This window comes from Balaenoptera borealis, assembly GCF_965194805.1.
Source record: "Balaenoptera borealis genome assembly, chromosome: 16".
Lineage (NCBI taxonomy): Eukaryota > Metazoa > Chordata > Mammalia > Artiodactyla > Balaenopteridae > Balaenoptera > Balaenoptera borealis.
In genome coordinates, this window is record NC_138872.1 from 37,105,954 (window position 1) to 37,126,510 (window position 20,557).

The 20,557-nt window shown below is 40.3% G+C and overlaps 1 protein-coding gene across 4 annotated transcripts in view; it reads right to left on the reverse strand.

Annotated features, from left to right (window-relative positions):
* Window positions 1-20,557, reverse strand: part of PAK5 (p21 (RAC1) activated kinase 5) — a 320,997-nt gene that overhangs the window by 102,392 nt on the left and 198,048 nt on the right. The window lies entirely within an intron of this gene.

Here is a 20,557-nt window from a genome sequence, read left to right on the forward strand (position 1 = left end):
GGCGTTGCCTGCAGAGAAGGGAGTCAGGGGGACAAGGCAGGGAGGAAAAGCCACTTTTCACGGAATATTTAGAATTTTGTACAACGTATTTTACTTATTTGAAACAATGTAGTTTACCTAGTTAAAACACCCTGTGACAGGGATACCTCTAGAAAATAATGTAAAATAGTTACTTTATGCTTTACGTTTATTGAAAACATGTAAGGTAACCTGGGTTGGAATCCCACCTCTTCACCATGATCTTGGGTAACTGATTTTCTCATTCTGAATTTTCTGTGAACATGACAATCATGATCATTTGGGGAATCCTGACACCCCTGCTGCAGGTATTATAAAAGATGGTGCTTTGGCTTCAAGGTTGCTTTGTTGGGAAAGCCTTATCTCAGCCCTCAGACTTGAGTAGGTGGGTTTTATATATATACTTGTACAGCTCCATACATATTTTTCAGTGCACTTATCCACTTGCTATCAATTAATTGGGTGTAACGGTATGCCCAATGTCTGTCTTCCCTTCTAGAATATAAGATCCATGAGAGTGGGATGCTGCCTGCTTGTTTATTACTGTTTGCCAACGCCTGGCATATGGTACGGCTCAAGAAATATTTGCTGACAGATTAAAATCACCCAGAACAAAACATTCAGGGAAGAGGACCTGGGGTCAGAGCTCCATAGATGTTAATATCTTCCTTTCCTCTTTCCCTCCTTCTTCTCTCCCTCCCTCCCGTTCATCCTCCATTAAAACTTCTGTTTTCTCTTTTAACCATTTATCCCTGCTTGGCCAGCAGGGGCTTCCTCCTTTCCTTCTAGTTTTCTAAAGCTCTTATTCCATCCTCTACTGATGCTAGTCTGGGCTGCTATAACAAAACACCAGAGACCAAGAGGTTTATAAACAACATAAATTTATTTCTCACAGTTCTTGAGGCTGGAAGTCCAAGATCAAGGTGCTGTCAGATTCCATGCCTGGTTAGAACCTGCTTTCTGGATGGCTGCCTTTTTGTTGTAACTTCACATGTTGGAAGGGACAAGGGAGATCTTTCTGGTCTCTTCTTATAAGGGCACTAATCCCATTCACGGGGTTCCACCTTCATGAACTGATCATCTATCAAAGGCCCCACTTCCTATTGCCATCACCTTGGGGATTAGTATTTCAACATATGAATTTTGGAGGGACACATTCAGACCACAGCACTGCAGATATATTCTCCTGACAGGGATCAGACTCTTCACAGCATTAACTCCCCAGAATTTATTAAAACCCATTTTCCCATCCATCCTGGTTGTTATTTCAGACTAATTTAGAAAACTCACATAAGGTGATAATGAAAAACTAATGAAGGATGATAAGGGCTCAAAAATACCTTGATGTGTGTTATCTCTCTTGGAAAAACATAATTATAATTTTAAAAAAATTCTTTAAGTACCTTACTATAATTAGGTTAATAAATATGTCAATTGATTTTAAACATTTGAGAACATCTCAGCCAGAGTATAAAGAAGTAAAGGAGCCCAGCCGTAGTAGACTGTCACAGGAATGGCCCCTGGTGTTTCATGCCTCCCAGTATCCAAGCCCTTGGGTGGGTGCCTCCCGCACTGACTCTGGACCAGGATATGTAATCTACAAAGCGACAATAGAAACCCTGACACAAGCATGAAATGTGCTTGCCCACTGGGGCTTGCCTCCATGCTGCTCTTGGAACCGGCAGCCAGCATGAGAACAAGGCCAGACCATCTTGTTAGGGAATGACAGACCATGCAGCCCAGTCACTCATCAGCCTAGGCAACAACCGGCCCTGGAAACAGAGGTGCCTAGCTGACCAACAGCTGTCCACTAGCGAGCCCAGTCAAAGCCAGCAGAAAAAAACCCAGCTGAGCTGGACCCAAAGTGCCAACCTATAGAATCAGGACACAAATAAAATGGCTATTGCTTTAAGCCATTACATTTTGGAGTAGATTGTTGCACAGAAAAAGCTAACTGATGATCATCCCATACCTTGCATCTTCAGATGCCCATCATTTTTCTCTATTTTAGCTGATTCAAAGTCTCAAGTAACAATGCCCAATCTGGGTAACTATATTAAATGTTATACAATTGTGTCCACTCAGAGGAGTCTCCATTGTGATCTTGTCGTCTGGTTTGTCAAGGGTCTAGAAGGTTTTCAGTGGACAGGAAATTATGCCAAATAAGTAAGTGACTCTATACACCATATCTCAGTATTATTTTGTGAAAATAAAAAATATTTGAGGGACTTCCCTGGTGGTCCAGTGGTTAAGACTCTGTGCTTCCATTGCAGGGGGCGTGGGTTCAATCCCTGGTCGGGGAACTAAGATCCCACATGCAGTGCAGAGCGGCCAAAAAAAAATTTTTTTTGAAAATATAATCTGGTCATGCATTGGCTGAATCCACTTGACATTTTAATAAACTTTATGATCAATTTTTTAAAACAAGGGGGCAATTGTTTTAAAAAAATCATTTGAGAAGAGTTCTTTTGCATGTATTCATACCTGAACAAGCACTGAGAATGTTGGATCAAATATATTTAGAACCAGAATAGAAATGTCTTACTATTCCCTTCCTGACTGTGAATTTCTCAGTGGTTGCTATGCCATTCAAGTGAGAATATAAAAAAAGAAAATATCAATGAACTAATACCATTCTTGTTTTAAAATAAGACAGTTGTGGAGAGGAAACCCACAGCTGAATTAATTTGCCTACATTTCATTGTGTGATACTATACAACTGTAATTTAAATGGTAATATATATACAGTTCTAGCTGTCTAATAAGTTTGAGTTAAAGAGGAAACAACTTAAAAAGAAGATGAAGAAGTTCTAAATCCTAAAGTCATGTTCCTGTGAAGCTCACACTTGACAAAAAGCAGAGAGGGAATCTCTAAGATGTATAGTGGTGTTCCATGAGTAATGGCCATTCCTCTGACAGCAATGAGGAATCTCACACTCAGGTGAAAGACACACGGTAGGGAACCCTCCTTAAATCCAGACCTGCTTGGTAAATGGTTTCTTCTCTTTGATGAGCCCACGCTTAGTCTGTACGTGGCAAAGTGCTAAATGTTCAAGGTGCTTGATCTCACTTAAAACTCACAATAACCCTATGGTGGGGGTCCCCAAGACCACCCCTAGGTTTGATTTGTTAGGAAAACTCACAGGACTCAGCATAGAGTTATACTCACAGCTGTGATTTATTACAGTAAAAGGATACAAAGCAAAATCAGCAAAGGGAAAAGGCACAAGGGCCAAGTCTAGAGGGACCCAGGCGTAAGCTTCCAGGGGTCCTCTCCCAGCGGATTCACACAGGATGTGACTAATTCCTCTAGCACTAAGCTGTGACAACATATGTGAAATGTTGTCTATCATGGAAGCTTGTGAAAGTCTCAGTGCCTGAGGATTTTATTCGGTGCCTATCACATAGACACCTCTGCCTGGTCTGTGTCAAAACTTCAGATTCCAGAAGGAAACATGGGTTCAGCTTAGACCATATTGTTTGAATAAACAGTTTAGTCACAGTGAGCCATTCTTACCAGGGAACAGTGGGAACCCTCCTATAATCCAAGTTCCCAGATGCCAGCCAAGGGCCAAACTTGCAAATAGGTTTCTCTAAGAAACGCAGCCTCAGGCCTGCTATGTTAACTCCTTTGGCACAAGAGGTGTTATTATCATACCTCCATTTTATAGAAGGAAAAACAGAAGCTCAGAGGTAAGAAACTGGCAAAGCTGGAGACTCAGAATCTCAAAGTACGTGCTTTCAATCACTGGGCAGATGGTATGATAAAGTTAAATTCTATCTACCATAACAGAAAATAAAAGGATGGAGATGCCTAGTATTGATATAACTGCATACACATATTTTTGGTTAGACGTAAAAAACTGAAAAAAAAAAAAATTGCCAGAACCGAAGGAATGTCATGGTGGCCTCTGGGGAAACAGAACTTGGAGTTATCATAGGGTGAATTAGGAAACCACTGGATTTTTTAACTTTTTTTTTTGGTAAACCATGTGTGGTATATTTATTTTCTAAAATATTTTAAAATCAACTCAAAAGAAACATTTGTTAAGGGGGAGTTCCCTGGTGGCCTAGTGGTTAGGATTTCGGGCTTTCATTGTCGTGGCCTGGGTTCAATCCCTGGTTGGGGAACTGAGATCCCGGAAGCCACGCAGTGCGGCCAACAACAACAAAAGTGGATTTAAAAAAAAAAAAAAAACTTGTTAAAGTTAGCATGTACCAGAATATACTGAAATAGAACTTAAAAAATTCATCCTTTGGGTTAACATTCAGAAGGAAAGATTGATTTACATGAGTAGCAGAGTAAAAAGGGGGCTAGCAACCATCATTTTGAAATTATATCTAGAGTAGCCATTCACAAATGATACAAGAAGCTGCTATCTCTTGGGAAACACATCAGATGACAACTTGGTCTTCCCAATGGCGCCAGTCAGTTTAAATTCTCATCTTGCCTGAGAACTGGCAGTTCATACAGAATGAGTGTTCAGTAAGGTGTTTGAATACTGAGTAGATTTCTAATCTTAGGCCCTTTTACCCTTATTTCTATTGCTCTACATTAAAGGTTTTGAATATTGGCAAGACCTACCTAATTCTTTGGTAGCCATATTCACTGAAAGTGGCATGTAGCTTAGGAAAGAAATATTTCCTTTGATTGTTGAATTGCACATTTACAACTGGATGAGCAGGTGGAGACATTTCAAGAAACCACATATAACAGATAGACATAAACTAATGCCCCCTATTTCTAGCCTCTCTAAAATGTCTCTTAGCTCATAGGTCCTCAGCTTATGAAATAAGCATTGTATTAGTCAGAGTTCTCCTGAGAAACAGAACCAATAGGATTTATGTATTACAGATGTATATAAGAGGGAATTTATTATAGGAATTGGCTAATGTGGTTATGTTGGCCAAGATGCCCAATGATCTGCTGTCTGCAAGCTGGTGAACCAGGAAAGCTATCGGTGTAATTCAGTCCATGTCCATAGCCTGGAGAATCAGAAGCTGGTAGTGTAGGTCCCAGTCTGAGTCTGAAATCACAAGAACCAGGAGCGCCAAGGTCCAAGGGCAGGAGAAGATGGAAGTCTCAGCTCAAGCAGGAAGAGAGTAAACTCACCCTTTCTTTGTCTTTTTGCTCATTTGGGCCCTCAAGAAATTGGACGATGCTCACCCACATTGGGGAGGGTCATCTGCCTTATTCAGTTCACCAATTTGAATGCTAATCTCTTCCAGAAACATATCCAGAAATAATATATACCAACTATCTGGACATCCCTTGGCCCAGTCAAATTGACACATAATATTAACCATCACAAGCATGTATGGGAGAGCTTATAAGAACATTCTTCTTGTTTATGTAGAAAATGAAGTAACCTTGCAGGTAGATTTTAAAACTATACTTGACTGCAAGCATGCCTACTGGCCTAGAAAACACATGACTACTGGCCACTAACACTTTTTATTCTCCTGAATATTTTTGGCTCAACAAGTCTGTTTCAGGGGACTTCCCTGGTGGTCCAGTGGTAAAGAATCCACCTTACAATGCAGGGGACACAGGTTCAATCCCTGGTCAGGGAACTAAGATCCCACATGCCGTGGAGCAACTAAGCCTGCATGCCACAACTACTGATCTTGCATGTCTCAACTAGAGAGCCCACGTGCAGCCAACTACAGAGCCCACGCACCCTGGAGCCCGTGTGCCACAACTAGAGAGAGAAAACCCACACGCCACAACTAGAGAGAAGCCCGCGCAATGCAACAAAGAGCCCGCACGCTGCAACGAAAGATTCCGCGTGCCTCAACAAAGATCAGGCGTGCTGCAACTAAGACCCAGCTCAGCCAAAAATAAATTAAATAAGTAATAAATAAATCTTTTTTTAAAAAGTCCATTTCAGGACTACAAATTCTATTTTCAACTTTCTTGCTCAAAGTATAATTTGTTTTATATATATATATATATATATATATATATATATATATGCCTGGTAATTTTATATTTTTTTACTACTTCTTCCATTCTTTATTAATATGAACAGTTGGAATAATCAGTAAGAATAGTGTTATACTGTTAGGAAATACCTCTAGTTTTCAAAATGTTGACATGCTCATAAAGGGCTTTGAATGGAGTTTGGGCCAGAGTATAAAAATTCACAAGGTATTATTTTGCTATTGTATTCAAAATTATTAAAAAATATTTGAGACACAGGCAACAGTGTGGATGAACCTCAAAGCTATTACACTAAGTGAAATAAGCCAGACCCAGAAGGACAAATATGATTCTACTTATATGAGGTACCTAAAGTAGTCAAATTCATAGGGACATGGAGTAGAATTGTGTTGCCAGGGGCTGGGAAGAGGGGAGAATGAGGACTTATTGTTTAATGGGTATAGAGTTTCAGTTTGGGAAGATGAAAAGCTTCTGAAGATGGATGGTGGTGATGGTTGCACAACAGTGTGCATGGACTGAATGCCACTGAACTGTACACTTAAGGATGGTTAAAATGGTCAAATTTATATTATGTATATTTTACAATAATAATAATAATAATAAATAATGGTATGGACATGTCCCAGGAGCTTTGGCCTGTACGGGGGAAAGTAGTTAGCACAGAGGGAACACATTGAAGATGGGGTGTGGCAGAGAGGTGAGATGAGCTGGGGCCAATCTATTAGACAATCTTTTTGTTCTTATCCTCTCTCCCCATCAAAACTGTATTGGTCTAACCTTTGGCACTGACAACTGCTTAGTCTGTGCTTGCAGGCCCTACAGCTGAAGTGAGGACTCAGTGTAACTACTGGACTATTAAGGTTTTCAGCTAGACAGACAGCTGGCTGCTTAGAGGAAAACCACAGAATTAAACGATGGTGTCTTTAACATACATCTCAGGGATGATTCTTTTCTCATTGACCCCCTCATGAAAAGATTTTTCTTCTCTTAGACTCAGATCCCTTTTGAGGAACTTGGTAAATGCAGTAATGGATATTTAAGTACTTCTGAAATACCTACCTGTGTTCAGATAATTTAGGGTTAATGACCTGCCTATCGTTGGTTGAAGAAAAATGGCTATTTGAGAAACTCCTCTGCAGAGAGGATGAGAGCAGCCACACCATGCCCTTGTCGAGAGACCATTGCTCAGATACGCATTTGGCACAGCCTCAGATTTGGGAACAAAGGATTCACCAGGCTTTTAGTTAAGTTGCTTTTAGGTAAAATATAACATGGATATAATTTGGGGTTCAGAGGAAAATATTAAAAACTTGGGATGGATCTATAATATCATCTAAAAATAAAGTTGTTTCCTAAGAAAAATTATTGTGTTTATCATGTCCAAATTATCATGTCCAAAACGGTGTAAGTGATATGGTTTCCTTTCCTCGGATTCTTTTACTGCAGTGTGTCCCCTGGACATCACCCACGGGGCAGCCACTGTTCCATGGGGTACTTCCCATTCCAGAAAAACTGCTTCAAAGCATGTTGGGTCAACAAAAGGATTATTCTTTACTTGGTCCCCACTTGTATTTATTTATTTATTTATTTATTTATTTATTTATTTATTTATTTATTTATTTTTTGAGGTGGCTTTTTTTTTTTTTTTAATTTATTTATTTGTGGCTGTGTTGGGTCTTCGTTTCTGTGCGAGGGCTTTCTCTAGCTGCGGTGAGCGGGGGCCACTCTTCATCGCGGTGCGCAGGCCCCTCACCATCACGGCCTCTCCTGTTGCGGAGCACAGGCTCCAGACGTGCAGGCTCAGTAATTCTGGCTCACGGGCCCAGTTGCTCCGCGGCATGCGGGATCCTCCCAGACCAGGGCTCGAACCCGTGTCCCCTGCATTAGCAGGCAGAGTGTCAACCACTGTGCCACCAGGGAAGCCCCCCACTTGTATTTATACAGACACTCGTGATCCAGATGCACCCTGCTCTGTGTGCTCTTCTGATTTGCTACCTAATCCAACTACAACTGCCTTCTCGACCTCCTTGGAAGCATCTGACTCTGGCTTCCAATTTTTATCCTTTGGATTTGAACTCAGCCTCCAAACCTGACTCCTTGCTTCTTCTTTGTCCTTCTCTACTATGGGAATCTCTCGGATACCTCCCACTGATAAAGTTGTTTGGATCTAATGTATCTGCTGGCTTCTTCTCATCTAAGCTTTCTGATTCTGTCCTGATTCTGGAATCTGTGACTGTAGTTTGATTGATCATATCCATTTATCCAACTCCACATTGTTTAGACCATCCACATTGCAAGACCACTCTAATCTAACGCAACTCTCCATTCTGGCTTCAATTCTTCCAACTCATATTGTCTGCCACCCAACACCCAGGATGGATGAAAGGCATGCTTTGAGGAAAACATTTAAATTCTAATCATTTTCACACTGTCCAGAGTGATAACATAATGTTAAAATAGGAGCAAGAAGAAAATTATGCTTTGTAGAATAGCATCAACAGAGTATACACTCCAAAAAAATGCAGAAAAAAATGTGTTAAATGTTATAGTCAAAAGCTATTATTTCACTATGGTCTCATCCTATACCACATGTTTCTTCTTCCTTATGCCAATAACCACACATATAGAGACGTAGCCCAGACTCCTTTCCTAAGCTCCAGATTTATGCATCCAAATCTACTCTACGATACATCCCACTCTTGAAACCCAGCATCTCCAAAACATAAGTCACAATTTTCCTACTTGTTCAACCTGTTCCTCCTCTAGATATACCAATCCTAGTATATATACAGTACCATGTTGTATGGAATTGTTGAAGACAATTCTGGGAATCCACTTTGACCTTCCCTTCTCTCCCATCCTGCACATCCAATCACCACCAGTTCCTGTCCATTCTACTCCCCAGATGTCCACTACATCTGTACATCTCTCAGAATTCCCAATATTAGTTTTCTACTGCTGCTGTAACAATTACCTCTAACTTAGGTAAATTCATTATCCTAGAATTCTAGAGGTCAAAAGTATGAAATGGGTCTCACCAGGCGAAAATCAAGGTGTCAGCAGAGCTGTGTCCCTTTCTGGAGGCTCTAAGGGGGAAGCCATTTCCTTGCCTTTTTCAGCTTCTGGAGGCCACCTGTGTTCCTTGACTCTTAAAACCTTCCTCCATATTCAAAGCCAGCAATAGTACATTTTTCTCTGACTGTTCTTCCTCGTACATGGCTCTGCCCAACTCTCTCTTCTGCCTTGCTCTTCTACTTTTAAGGACACTTGTGATTGCACTGGGCCCTTTTGAATAATCTCCCTATTTATTTACTTGCCCCCTTCCAAGCAGCCCTCCACCTTGCAGGCAGACCAAGTTTCTAAAATGTAAATCTGATTGCATCATGCTCTCTCTTTCCTAAGCTTTTTCTATGACTTCTCATTGACCTTAAAAACAAAACCAAACTCACTGGGCTCCCTAGGTCTACCCCTTGCATAGCTCTCTAACTGCCTACATCCCTCTCCCCTTCATTAAGCCTTACTATCCTTAGTCACCTCCATTAACTTAAAGGCCCCCTGACCCTCCAACATCTGCCTTCCCCTGCCCCAGCCTCCCACATCACCCTAAGTCTTCTTTCCTGCCATTCTTGAACCCCAGAATCCCTTTCTTCTTATGTTCTCCATAGCTCCTTATATAACTATTGTGCTTATTCCAAATTACAGAAGTAATGCATGAGTAATACACAACTTGGTGTGGACCATTCAAACAATAAAGAAGCATACAGAATAAAAGCTAAAAGTCAACTGCCATACACTTTCCCACCACAAAATCCCAAACATGAACCTTTTGTTGCTTGTTTCTGCCATCCCTGCACACAACCTGAATTTTCATACATAAACACGACCACACTATGCACACTGTCGTGGGATTTGCTTTTTGTGTCATTTAACATAATTTGGCTGTTATGTTTAAAAAAAAAAAAAAAAAAGAAAACCTTGGCTATCTTTCCATAGTAGCACACATATCAGTACTTGTCTTTAAGACATCATAGCATTTTATAAAGTGGAATATATTATAATTCATCTATTGATTCCTTTATTGATTAACATTTAAGAGGGTTTTTTTTTTTTTTTTTTTGGTTCTTAAAAACAACATTCTGGTGAGAATCCTGGTGTATGTATCATTCTGCATAAATACGAGCAGTTCTGCAGCACAGAACATCAGATATAGAAATGATGGGACTAAAGGCATATGTATCCATTTCCTAGGGCTGCCATATAAAGTACCACAAACTGGGTGGCTTAAACAACAGGAATTTATTTTCTCACAGTTCTGAAGGGTGGATATCTGAGATCAAGGTGTCTGTAGGGTTAGTTTCTTCTGAGGCCTTTCTCCGTGGCTTGTAGACAGCCGTCTTCTCCCTGTGTCTTCCTGTGGTCTCCCCTCTGTACCCATCTGTGTCCTAATTTCCTCTTCTTATAAGGATGCCAGTCATATGGATTAAGGCCCACACTAATGATCTAATTTTAACTTAATTACCTCTTTATAGACTCCATCTTCAAACACAGTTACACAGGTATTGGCAGTTAGAACCTCAACATATGAATTTGGCATGTGGGAGGATGGGGGATACAGACAATTCAACCTATAACAGCAAGTATGTTTAAAATTTTTAAGATGCTGGCAAGGTGGTTTTCAGAAACCTGGCTGATTTTCCTCTCCTGCCAACATTGTCAGAAAGCAAAGCTGGTCTTCCTTAGTACCCCATAAACTCCATCAGCTGATTTCCATCTTATCTGTGCCTGGGACGTAGTAGGCGCTCAATAAATATTTGTTGAATGAGTGGTCACTGGGACAAAAATATTTACCTCTCTAAAGACAATTTGTAGTTTAACCACACTGGTAGCCCAGAGGGTGAGACTGGCAGTGTGTGACAGGCATACATCTGAATCCCTGTCTCAGGCTCTGCTTCTAAGGAACCCAACTTAAACATGCAGTTGCCATTGGCAGAGTGGGGAAAAGAACCCAGGTCTCTCAAACTTTTTCCTCATAAGTTTTTATCACTTCTTCAAAAATATTTCTAATCACTTAACTATAGACAAAGCAGGAATGGGGAGGACAAGACCTTATGGAGTAGAGGTGAGAGATTTTCTAGTGGGAGAGAAAGACACAGGTATAGTGACATCTGGAGATTGAATCCTAGCTCTGACACTTATTGGGGCAAATTACTTAATCTCTTCATGCCTCAATTTTCTCATCAATAAATGCACCTAGTAGAGTGGCATGGACATATATACACTACCAAACGTAAAATAGATAGCTAGTGGGAAGCAGCTGCATAGCACAGGGAGATCAGCTCGGTGCTTTGTGACCACCTAGAGGGGTGGGAGAGGGAGGGTAGGAGGGAGGGAGACGCAAGAGGGAAGAGATATGGGGACAAATGTATATGTGTAACTGATTCACTTTGTTATAAAGCAGAAACTAACACACCATTGTAAAGCAATTATACTCCAATAAAGATGTTAAAAAAATAAAAAATAGGGGCTTCCCTGGTGGCGCAGTGGTTGAGAATCTGCCTGCCAATGCAGGGGACACGGGTTCGAGCCCTAGTCTGGGAAGATCCCACATGCCGTGGAGCAACTAGGCCCGTGAGCCACAATTACTGAGCCTGCGCGTCTGGAGCCTGTGCTCTGCAACAAGAGAGGCCGCGATAGTGAGAGGCCCGCGCACCGCGATGAAGAGTGGCCCCCGCTTGCCACAACTAGAGAAAACCCTCGCACAGAAACGAAGACCCAACACAGCCATAAATAAATAAATAAACAAGTACTTTAAAAAAATAAAAATAAAAATAAAAAATAAAAATAAATGCACCTAGTAATTAATATCTATGTCAAAGGGTTGTTGTGGATATTTAATGAGTTAATGTCTGTCAAGCACATAAAACACTGCCTGGCACAGAATGGGCATTCAATAATTGTTAGCTATTATGATTACAAAGGAAAGAAATAAAACATGATAGGGTATAAAAAGTTCTATGAAATTAACAAAATAAGATCATGTGATACAGCTGTGCTATTTGATATAGTAACATATGACTACAGAGTCACAGAAATGGGGCTAGTCTAAGCTGAGATTGAAGTATACATCACAACCCAAATTGTAAACACTTGTTATAAAAAAGAATGTAAAATATTTCATATACATATGTGTGTGTGTGTGTGTCTGTACTTTTTACTTTGAGATATTATAGATTTACAGGAGGTCGCACGTATACTTCCTCCAGTTTTTCCCCATACTTACATCTTACATGATCATAGTATGATATCAAAACCAGGAATTTGACATTGGTAGAGTGTGCGCATTTGGTACTACACCATTTTATCACATGTGTAGATTCATGTAACCTCCAGCATAATCAAGATGCAAAACTGTTTCATCACCACAAAGAGCTCCCTCTTGTTACCCTTCCCACTTCCTCAGCTCTGGCAACCGCTAATCTGTTTTCTATTTCCATAAATTTGTAATTTTGAGACTGTTATATAAATGGCATCACAGGGGGTATGACCATTTGAGATTGGCTTTTTTTGCATGCAGCATAATGCCCTTGAGATCCACCATGTTGTTTTGTGTACCAACAGCTTGCTCCTTTTTATTGCTGAGTAGTATTCCATGGTTTACCACAGTCTGTTTAACCATTTACCTACTGAGACATAGTTTGGTTGTTTCTAATTTTTGACTACTATAAATAAAGCTGGTATGAACAACAGTGTACAGGTCTTCTGCAGTCATGAGACTTACTAATTTTTTATATTAATTATGTATTAAAATGATAATATTCTGGATATTTTGAATAAGTAAAATATATCATTTAAATTAATTTCACTGTTTACATTTTAAAATATGGCTACTAAAATATTTAAAATTAAATATGTACCTCATGTATTTCTATTAAATTATCACTGTGATAGAATAACTTTTGAGGAGAGTAGTTGTGTGGCTACTTGTGATATGGATATTGGTGAATAATGTTTAGAGTTCAGTCTTTATGAATAAGAAGGTGTAGGTGTTGAAAAGTTGAGACAGAACAATCCAAGCAGAAGGAACACTGAGGATAATGGCCCCAAGAGAGAAAAGAACTTGCCTTGTTCAAGAAACCGAAGAAGCCTGTGTGTCAGAAGCAATATGGGTTGAAGGGGGAATGGTGTGGCTCACCATCTTGAGATAGACATTACCTACATAGCTCCAGACTCTCTAGTTTTCTTTTCTTTCTACTCCATTGATACTAATGCCCAAATATCCTCAACTACTTACTCTGAGGGTAATGGGTAGGAAAACTTAATACAGAAAGTACTTAATACAGTACTTTCAAAGTGATTCTTTAAGTGGAGCAGAGATTCCCAAATAGACATTGGCTGATGTATTAATTCTAGCAATACTGCCATTTGTTTAAAACTTACTGTAAATTATAAGACTAGTGTATTAGTTAGCTTTTGCTGCATAACAAACAATCCCAATAATTAGTGACTTAAAATGACAATCATTTATTTAGCTCACAATACTGTGGGCTGGCAATCTGTGCTAAGCTCAGGTAGGTGTTTCTTCTGGCCTTGCCCATGCTCACTTCTGTAATCTGTGGTCAGCTGTGGGTTGGCTGGAGACTGACTGGTCTAGGATGGCCACATGGACTCTATTCTTTCAGCAGGATAGCACAGGCTTGTTATGGTGGTATCAGGGTTCCAAGAAAGTGCAGAAGTAAGGCCTCTTGAGACCTAGGCTAGGAACAGGCACACCTCTGGTTCTGCTATAATCTATAAACAATGCAAGTCATAAGTCCAGCCCAGATTCAAGGTGTGAGAGATAAAGTCCACCTCTTAAAGGAAGAAGCTGCAAAGTCACATTACAAAGGGTGTGGTTACCAGGAAAGGTAGTGAATTAGGACCATGTTTATAATCTACCACAGTTAGTCACAGTGGTATATTGGTAAATGGTTAATGATTTGCTCTGGCAAGGAGGTTAGAAAGGAGCAAACAGCCCTTACTGTAGTGTTTTTCAATTTCTGTGGTGCAAATACTCTCACTACGGCTGATGTCAAGCTACCATGTGACACTGCTGAACAAGGATACACATGATTGGCTCTCAACAGCCCACATGAGCCAGCTCCAGCACAGCATTGAGAGTGACCTCTAAATCCGGAAATCGGCAGTGGAATGCTCCAATTTCTGGCATTCACTATTCAGGATAGCACACTAAGACCCCTGTCCTCTCTTAAAAAGGTTATTGCAGGGAGCTACATTCCCCAAAGCCCTCCAAATTTCCATATTGGTTATAAAGATTTTAGAGGTCTTTGCAACAGAAACTATGAAATATATGGTAGATGTGTCATCATCTAATTCTCCAGCTTCCCAGGTGACTGAAGATAGGATTATGCATATGTGGCTGGCAATCAAAACAGATCTCCTATAAATCATAATTGGAAACACCATCAAGTTTAACAATATTAGAGACTTCTTTCTTTCCTTCAGTCAAGAAGATAAAAACCGATGCATCAGAATTTCACAGGGAGCAAAAGAACCTTAAGTAACGTTAATTTTGCTTGTTTTAGATTGGTCAAATGAGTTGCACAAGCACTTGCCTAATTTTGCTCTTACTCATTTGAGGTCAGATGCTAATACCACCTCCAGTGAGAACATGGGCTTCACCTGGGCAATGGCACCTGTCTTATTTCCAAAAATAAGTTATTAGCTTTGCTGCCAACTGTTTGAAAAAAACCTCGCAGAATTGGGCATTTGCTGGAGGTTACTGGAAGAACTTGGCAAACTGTCTACTTCTAAAGTTTCTGATCATGTGTAGTTTTAGAGCATTGGGTGTAAGGAACTCTTCCCTGTTGAAGAATATTGGTCAAAACATAAAGAAGGGATTTCGCTTCTATGGGTAAAGAAAGGAACCTCCTTGGTAGTTACTCCAAACTCAGTACAATTTCAGACAAAGAATCATTGGGTTTGCGTGGGGTGGGGGTCTTCTTTCTTTCTTTTCCTTTTCTTTCTTTCTTTTTTTTTTTTTTTTTTTTTGTATGTCTTCAAATCATCCAACATCCTAAATAAACAGGAGCTGTACTCCTGATGATGTGTCAGCTTCAAACTGAAGTTTCCATGTATAGAAACTCCTGCCTTGGGACATAATGTTCACCATCTGGTTCTCCTCCTCATGCTTGCTCCTTCATGACGTGAAAGGGGAAGAATCAGGATGGGCTTAGTTCATGCAGCCCAAGTCAGATCAGCTGAGGGGCCCAATAATGCCAACACCATCAACAATAACCCACCTCTGATTCCATAACTCCCTTCCAAACCTTAAGGTGCCCACTCCCACTGTAAGACTGTCCAGAGCAGCTCATTGAATGCCTGTCACCCACCCAAGGCCCTCAAACCCCAGAAGACCCTGAGGATGATGCTGGCAGCATGAGGATAAAGGTGACCAGTGCACTAAAGGCTTTCAGGATCACACAAGGAAGCAGAGGCACTACAAGCAAACTGGCTGTGTGCTCAGGAGATATGATGTGGTGTGCATTCCAGGTGGACCAAATCTGTGGTTGAATAAGATTATTTTAAATTACCTCTCCAGTCTGTCTTCCTTCATCCTCCCTGTACCTTTTCTTCAACAAGTATTTTATTGAGCACATACTAAATGGCAGGCACTGTTCTGGGTGCTAAAGATTTAATAGAGAAATAGACAAAGATGATTGCAACACTGTGGGACTCATATTCAGAGAGGAGAGAAAAACAATAACAAATTAATAAGTAAGTTACTTACTGCATTAGAAGGTGGTAAGGCCTAGGAGGACACACACACACACAGGAAAGGCAGGGGAGGGGGACAGGGAGTCTGGGTGGGGAGGAGATATATTACATTGTGGGTCAGGGAAGAGAAGATGTTCCTAAGAAGGTAAAATTTGGGCAAAGAACTGAAGGCAGTAAGAGTGGAAACCATGAGAACATTTGGGCAAAGGGTTCTAGTCGGAGGCAAAGGCCTGGAAATGTGGACATCCCCAGTGAGCTCATGAAAGGGGGCTTGTAAGCTGGAGAAGAGTGAGCGAGGGGACAGAGACACATGAGGACAGAAATGAAGGAGGACAGAGTTCAAGTGTGGCCCCAGACCAGCAACATCAGCATCACTAGGCAGCTTGTTAAAAATGCAAACGTGGAGGCTCCACCCCAGACCTACTGAATCAGCAACTCTTAGGGTTGTGTCCCAGAAATCTGTGTTTTACCAAGCTCTCCAGATGATTCTGATTCACACTGTAGTTTGAGAAGCCAAGATTTAGGGCATCATCTGTCACTGAAGGACTTTCTTTTTTTAAAATCTGAGTGGAATAAGAGGTGATTTGAATGTTTGGTGATTTGATTTGAAACCATATCTGATTTCAGTTAAGATGTGACTATCTGGTTGGATGTATTCCAGGTACATTCATTTTCCTAGACCACAGGGTAGAATGGTGGAGAGATGGTTATGTAGGGCCCACCTCCTTAGCATGACCTCCTTGGGGTTCTCTTCAGCCTCTCTGGACAGTGGCTGGTCCTAGAAGAAAGGATGCCCATCTGATACCAACATCCTGCAAAGGAAGCCTGGGTTTAGCTGCAGATCTCTCTCACCGTGACTCTCAAATACCTGCAACACAGAAATTTTTCTATATATGGTGGCTTAAGATTTAGCCTAATTTGGGGGATCCCCTACCTGATGGGCATCCATCTGTTAATTCAGCAAAATGCTGGTAGTGGTGTACACCCTGCATTGGGTGTTATCAGCAACTATATTTCTTACTGTGATGACTCCTTGCTCATCTTTTCTAAGATAACATGATGATGTTCCATTTGACTATGGGATGCTGGAGCAGAACGGTGATGCTATAGCGAAGAGTACGTAAAATATTAATAGCAACAACATCAAAATGATTCACAATGTATATGGATTTCACATGCTCCCCCTTCTGTAATGTGGAGCTCACCCTAGGTGGTGGGTGTCCAGCCTACCAGACTACATACACTCCCAGCTCCCTTTGTATCCAAGTATTGCCGTGTGATTTGTCCTGGCCAACAGAATGTGTGCAGAAGTGAAGTCAGTCAATTCCAAATAAGGGCTTTCATGTTGGCTGGATGCAGAGAAAGACGATGGCATGGAGGTGGTAACATTTCAAGGCAGAAGGAGACTGGGTCCCTGAGCTGTTGCCTGGAGGAGACCCACCTGCTGACCAGGAGCGCCTGCATTGGACTTCATGCAAGAGAGAAATCAAATTCTCCTGGGTAAGCGAATGAAATTCCAAGGGTTAGCTTTCATAACCATGAGCAAACCCTAATATGCATGTCACTTTTTTCTGCTGTCAACACTATCCTGTCAGCAAATAGTTTTAACCTCATATCAAAGAGGAAAAACCTGAATATTAGAATGAAATCACTCGCCTAAGGTCACTTGGCTAGCTGGTGGCAGACATAGGACCCATGTCAAACTCTTCTGGCTTGTAATGTAAAGTTTTTACATTATATTTAATGAGCCAAAGAATGACACACAAATATGCAGTAGCGGCAACAGTGATTATTAGCCATTCTGCAAAATTTCAGCATTTATACCCTAAGGAAGACTGCTAATGAAGTTGTTGACAAAATTATTGCATACTTTGGAAGATGGATTCTATTGTGATGTACAGTAGCAGATAAAGATTTGCTCCTTTAAATATATAAATTAATAAATGAAAAACATTGCAATGGTAAAATCTGCACTGGTTTGGGGCAGTGTTTTGTTTTTACCAAATCTTGTTTTAGTCTAGAAGTTGTGTGTTCCTATGAAGTTATCCCACTATGTGGTGACTGGTCCGCCTAGTAAGATAACCTTGAGGAAGGAAATACTGTCAGAATAGTAATTCCTAATTTCTGCATCTTGAAACTGCGTCTAAAATGTATGGAAGTTTCTAGAGAGGGTTATTTAAATAGCATTGTCATTTCCCTCTCTCTGTTATGCATAATAATAACGCTTTGAAATTCAAATCTTTGAAAAAATGTCAAAATGCATTTTCCTCTCCAACTTATTACTATGGTTTAATTTGGGTATGTCTGTTGGAGAGCAGGGGGATTTCTGGCTCTTTTAAAAGGGAAGACAGGCTTATTGTCCCTACTCTCTATGTCAGAATTATGAAATATATACACTCAGCAAAGACTGCCCCTCCTGTTGAACATGTGAGGCCAGGCTGTACCTTGGAGGTCATATCCAGCAGGCTTTCTCTGAGCTCCCAGGTAAATATAGGGAACTTACATTACCACTAAGAGGGTCAGTTTTAAAACACACTCCCCCTCAGTAGAAGAGAATAACTTTTTGAATGAAAAGAGCATTTAAAATGATTGCTTTCCACGTCTACTTTTCTACTTTTCATTGTCTACTTGCTCAAGAATGCCAAACTATCTTTCTCTGTCTGACTTACTTCACTTAGTATGATAATCTCTAGGTCCATCCATGATATCACTTATATGTGGAATCTAAAAAAAAGTGGTACAAATGAACTTATCTACAAAACAGAAATAGAGTTACAGACATAGAAAACAAACTTATGGTGACCAAAGGGGAAAGGTGGGGGGGAGGGTAAATTAGGAGTTTGGGATTAACATATACATACCACTATAAATAAAATAGATAATCAACGAGGACCTACTGTATAACACAGGGAACATTACTCAATACTCTGTAATAACCTATATGGGGAAAGAATCTGAAAAATAATAGATATATGTATAGGTATAACTGAATCACTTTGCTGTACACCTGAAACTAACACAACACTGTAAATCAACTATACTCCAATGTAAAATAAAAATTTAAAAAAAAAAAATCTCAAACTGGAAATTACCCACATGCCCATCAGCAGAATGCAGAAATAAATTGTGGTGTATTCCCTTGTGGGGAACAATGAGATAAAACTACAGAGAAAAGTTTCATGAATTTCACAAACATAATGTTGATGGAAAAAAGCCAGATACAAATGAGTACATGCTTCATCCTATGATAGGAGATGTTACAAATAGGTCAGACACAGGCAGAAAAGTCTCTTTCAGCAAGGTCACACCATATCATGGAAAGAACCCCAGACAACACGTCAGAACTCTTAACATAGAGTGAAGACTCTTCTCTGGGACTCAATTATCTCATCTCAGCAAAGCTTGAAAGAGAGAACCTGTAGATCCTAACCAAGTCTGCAAAGTTTAATCCAAACTGAAGGATTTCCCCTTATCTCTCCAAACAGGTCAATGGATTGACACCCTCTTTTGTCTGAGAGCAAAGTGATCACAAAAGATTCTTCCACCTCCAACGGTTTCCTACATACAGTAAATCAGACCCCCAGTGACCCCATCCAGCTCTAAAATTCTATGATTCTTTGATGCTGTAGGAATTGGGACTTTGAAAGTTAACAAGATGTAGAGTTTAAATGGTTGAAGAATTGCATATTACTGTATAATTTATCCAGACACAAATATTTTGGTTAGACAATGGAACTTTACCAGACATCCTTTAAATCTCATGGAATATCATTTCATTTTTCCAAAGAACCAAGAATGTATTCACTGCTGCTGTTGTTTGAAATGATTTCTCTCACTTTCTTCTATAGTTATCATCCTGTATCCTTGGCAGTGCCAAAGGCAATTGTCATGCATGGATGATAGTTATTGTTTAAAAAAAAAAAAATGGCTCACAGCTGCGAGCTTCATGCTATGTATCATAGCCTCATAAATACAAAGCTAAAGGACATTTAAAATCAGAAAACTATTCGCAGAGACACAGCCCTGACCCATAAATGTCAAATTATTTTATTAAAGAAGAGCCTCTCAAAAAATGGGCATGGGGAGGCATATTTTGGCAGTACAACTTGTGGGATGTGGAGGAACAATTAGATAGTTGCCATTGTGTATCAGTTATACAAAAGTTGAGTTGTTTTACAGAGCAGCAAATGTGGCATACAATTAACTGTATGCACTACCAACCTCCACCCCCACCACGCCCCTGCCTCAACCCACCCTCAAATCCCTCCTACCTGGCCACATGAATGCCTGGTTAGAAACTACAATTCCCAGAGTCCCTTACTGTTACCTGTGATCACGTGACTAAATTCTTGCCATCGAGATAAATGAAAATTATGTGTGCAACTTCCAGGTCATCTTCTTAAAGATGTAGAGATGCTTGCCCTGGACTTGGTCCCTATTTCCTTCCTGCTGCTTGGAAATGATGGCAATAAGAACATTGGAAACCACATCTTGAGGATGGCAGAGCCTCTCAGAATGGATCCCTGAATTATGTTGTGGAGCAGAGCTTGCTTCCATACCCTAGACTATTAAGAAAGAGAGAGAAATAAACATCTATCTTGTGGGACACCTTGTATGTTTGAGACTCTTTGTTACAGCATCTTAACCTTTACCTGGACTTACTTAAGAAAGAAAGCACTTAAGAAAGTGCCTTGTGTTTACTTGTAAATGAGCTGAAAAAGAAGATGGGAAGGAGGAAGAGAAAGATAGGGCTTGGCACTATTTCTTAGCTTCTTTCTGAGAAACAATCCAATATAATTTTAACAAAGAAATTTCTACACA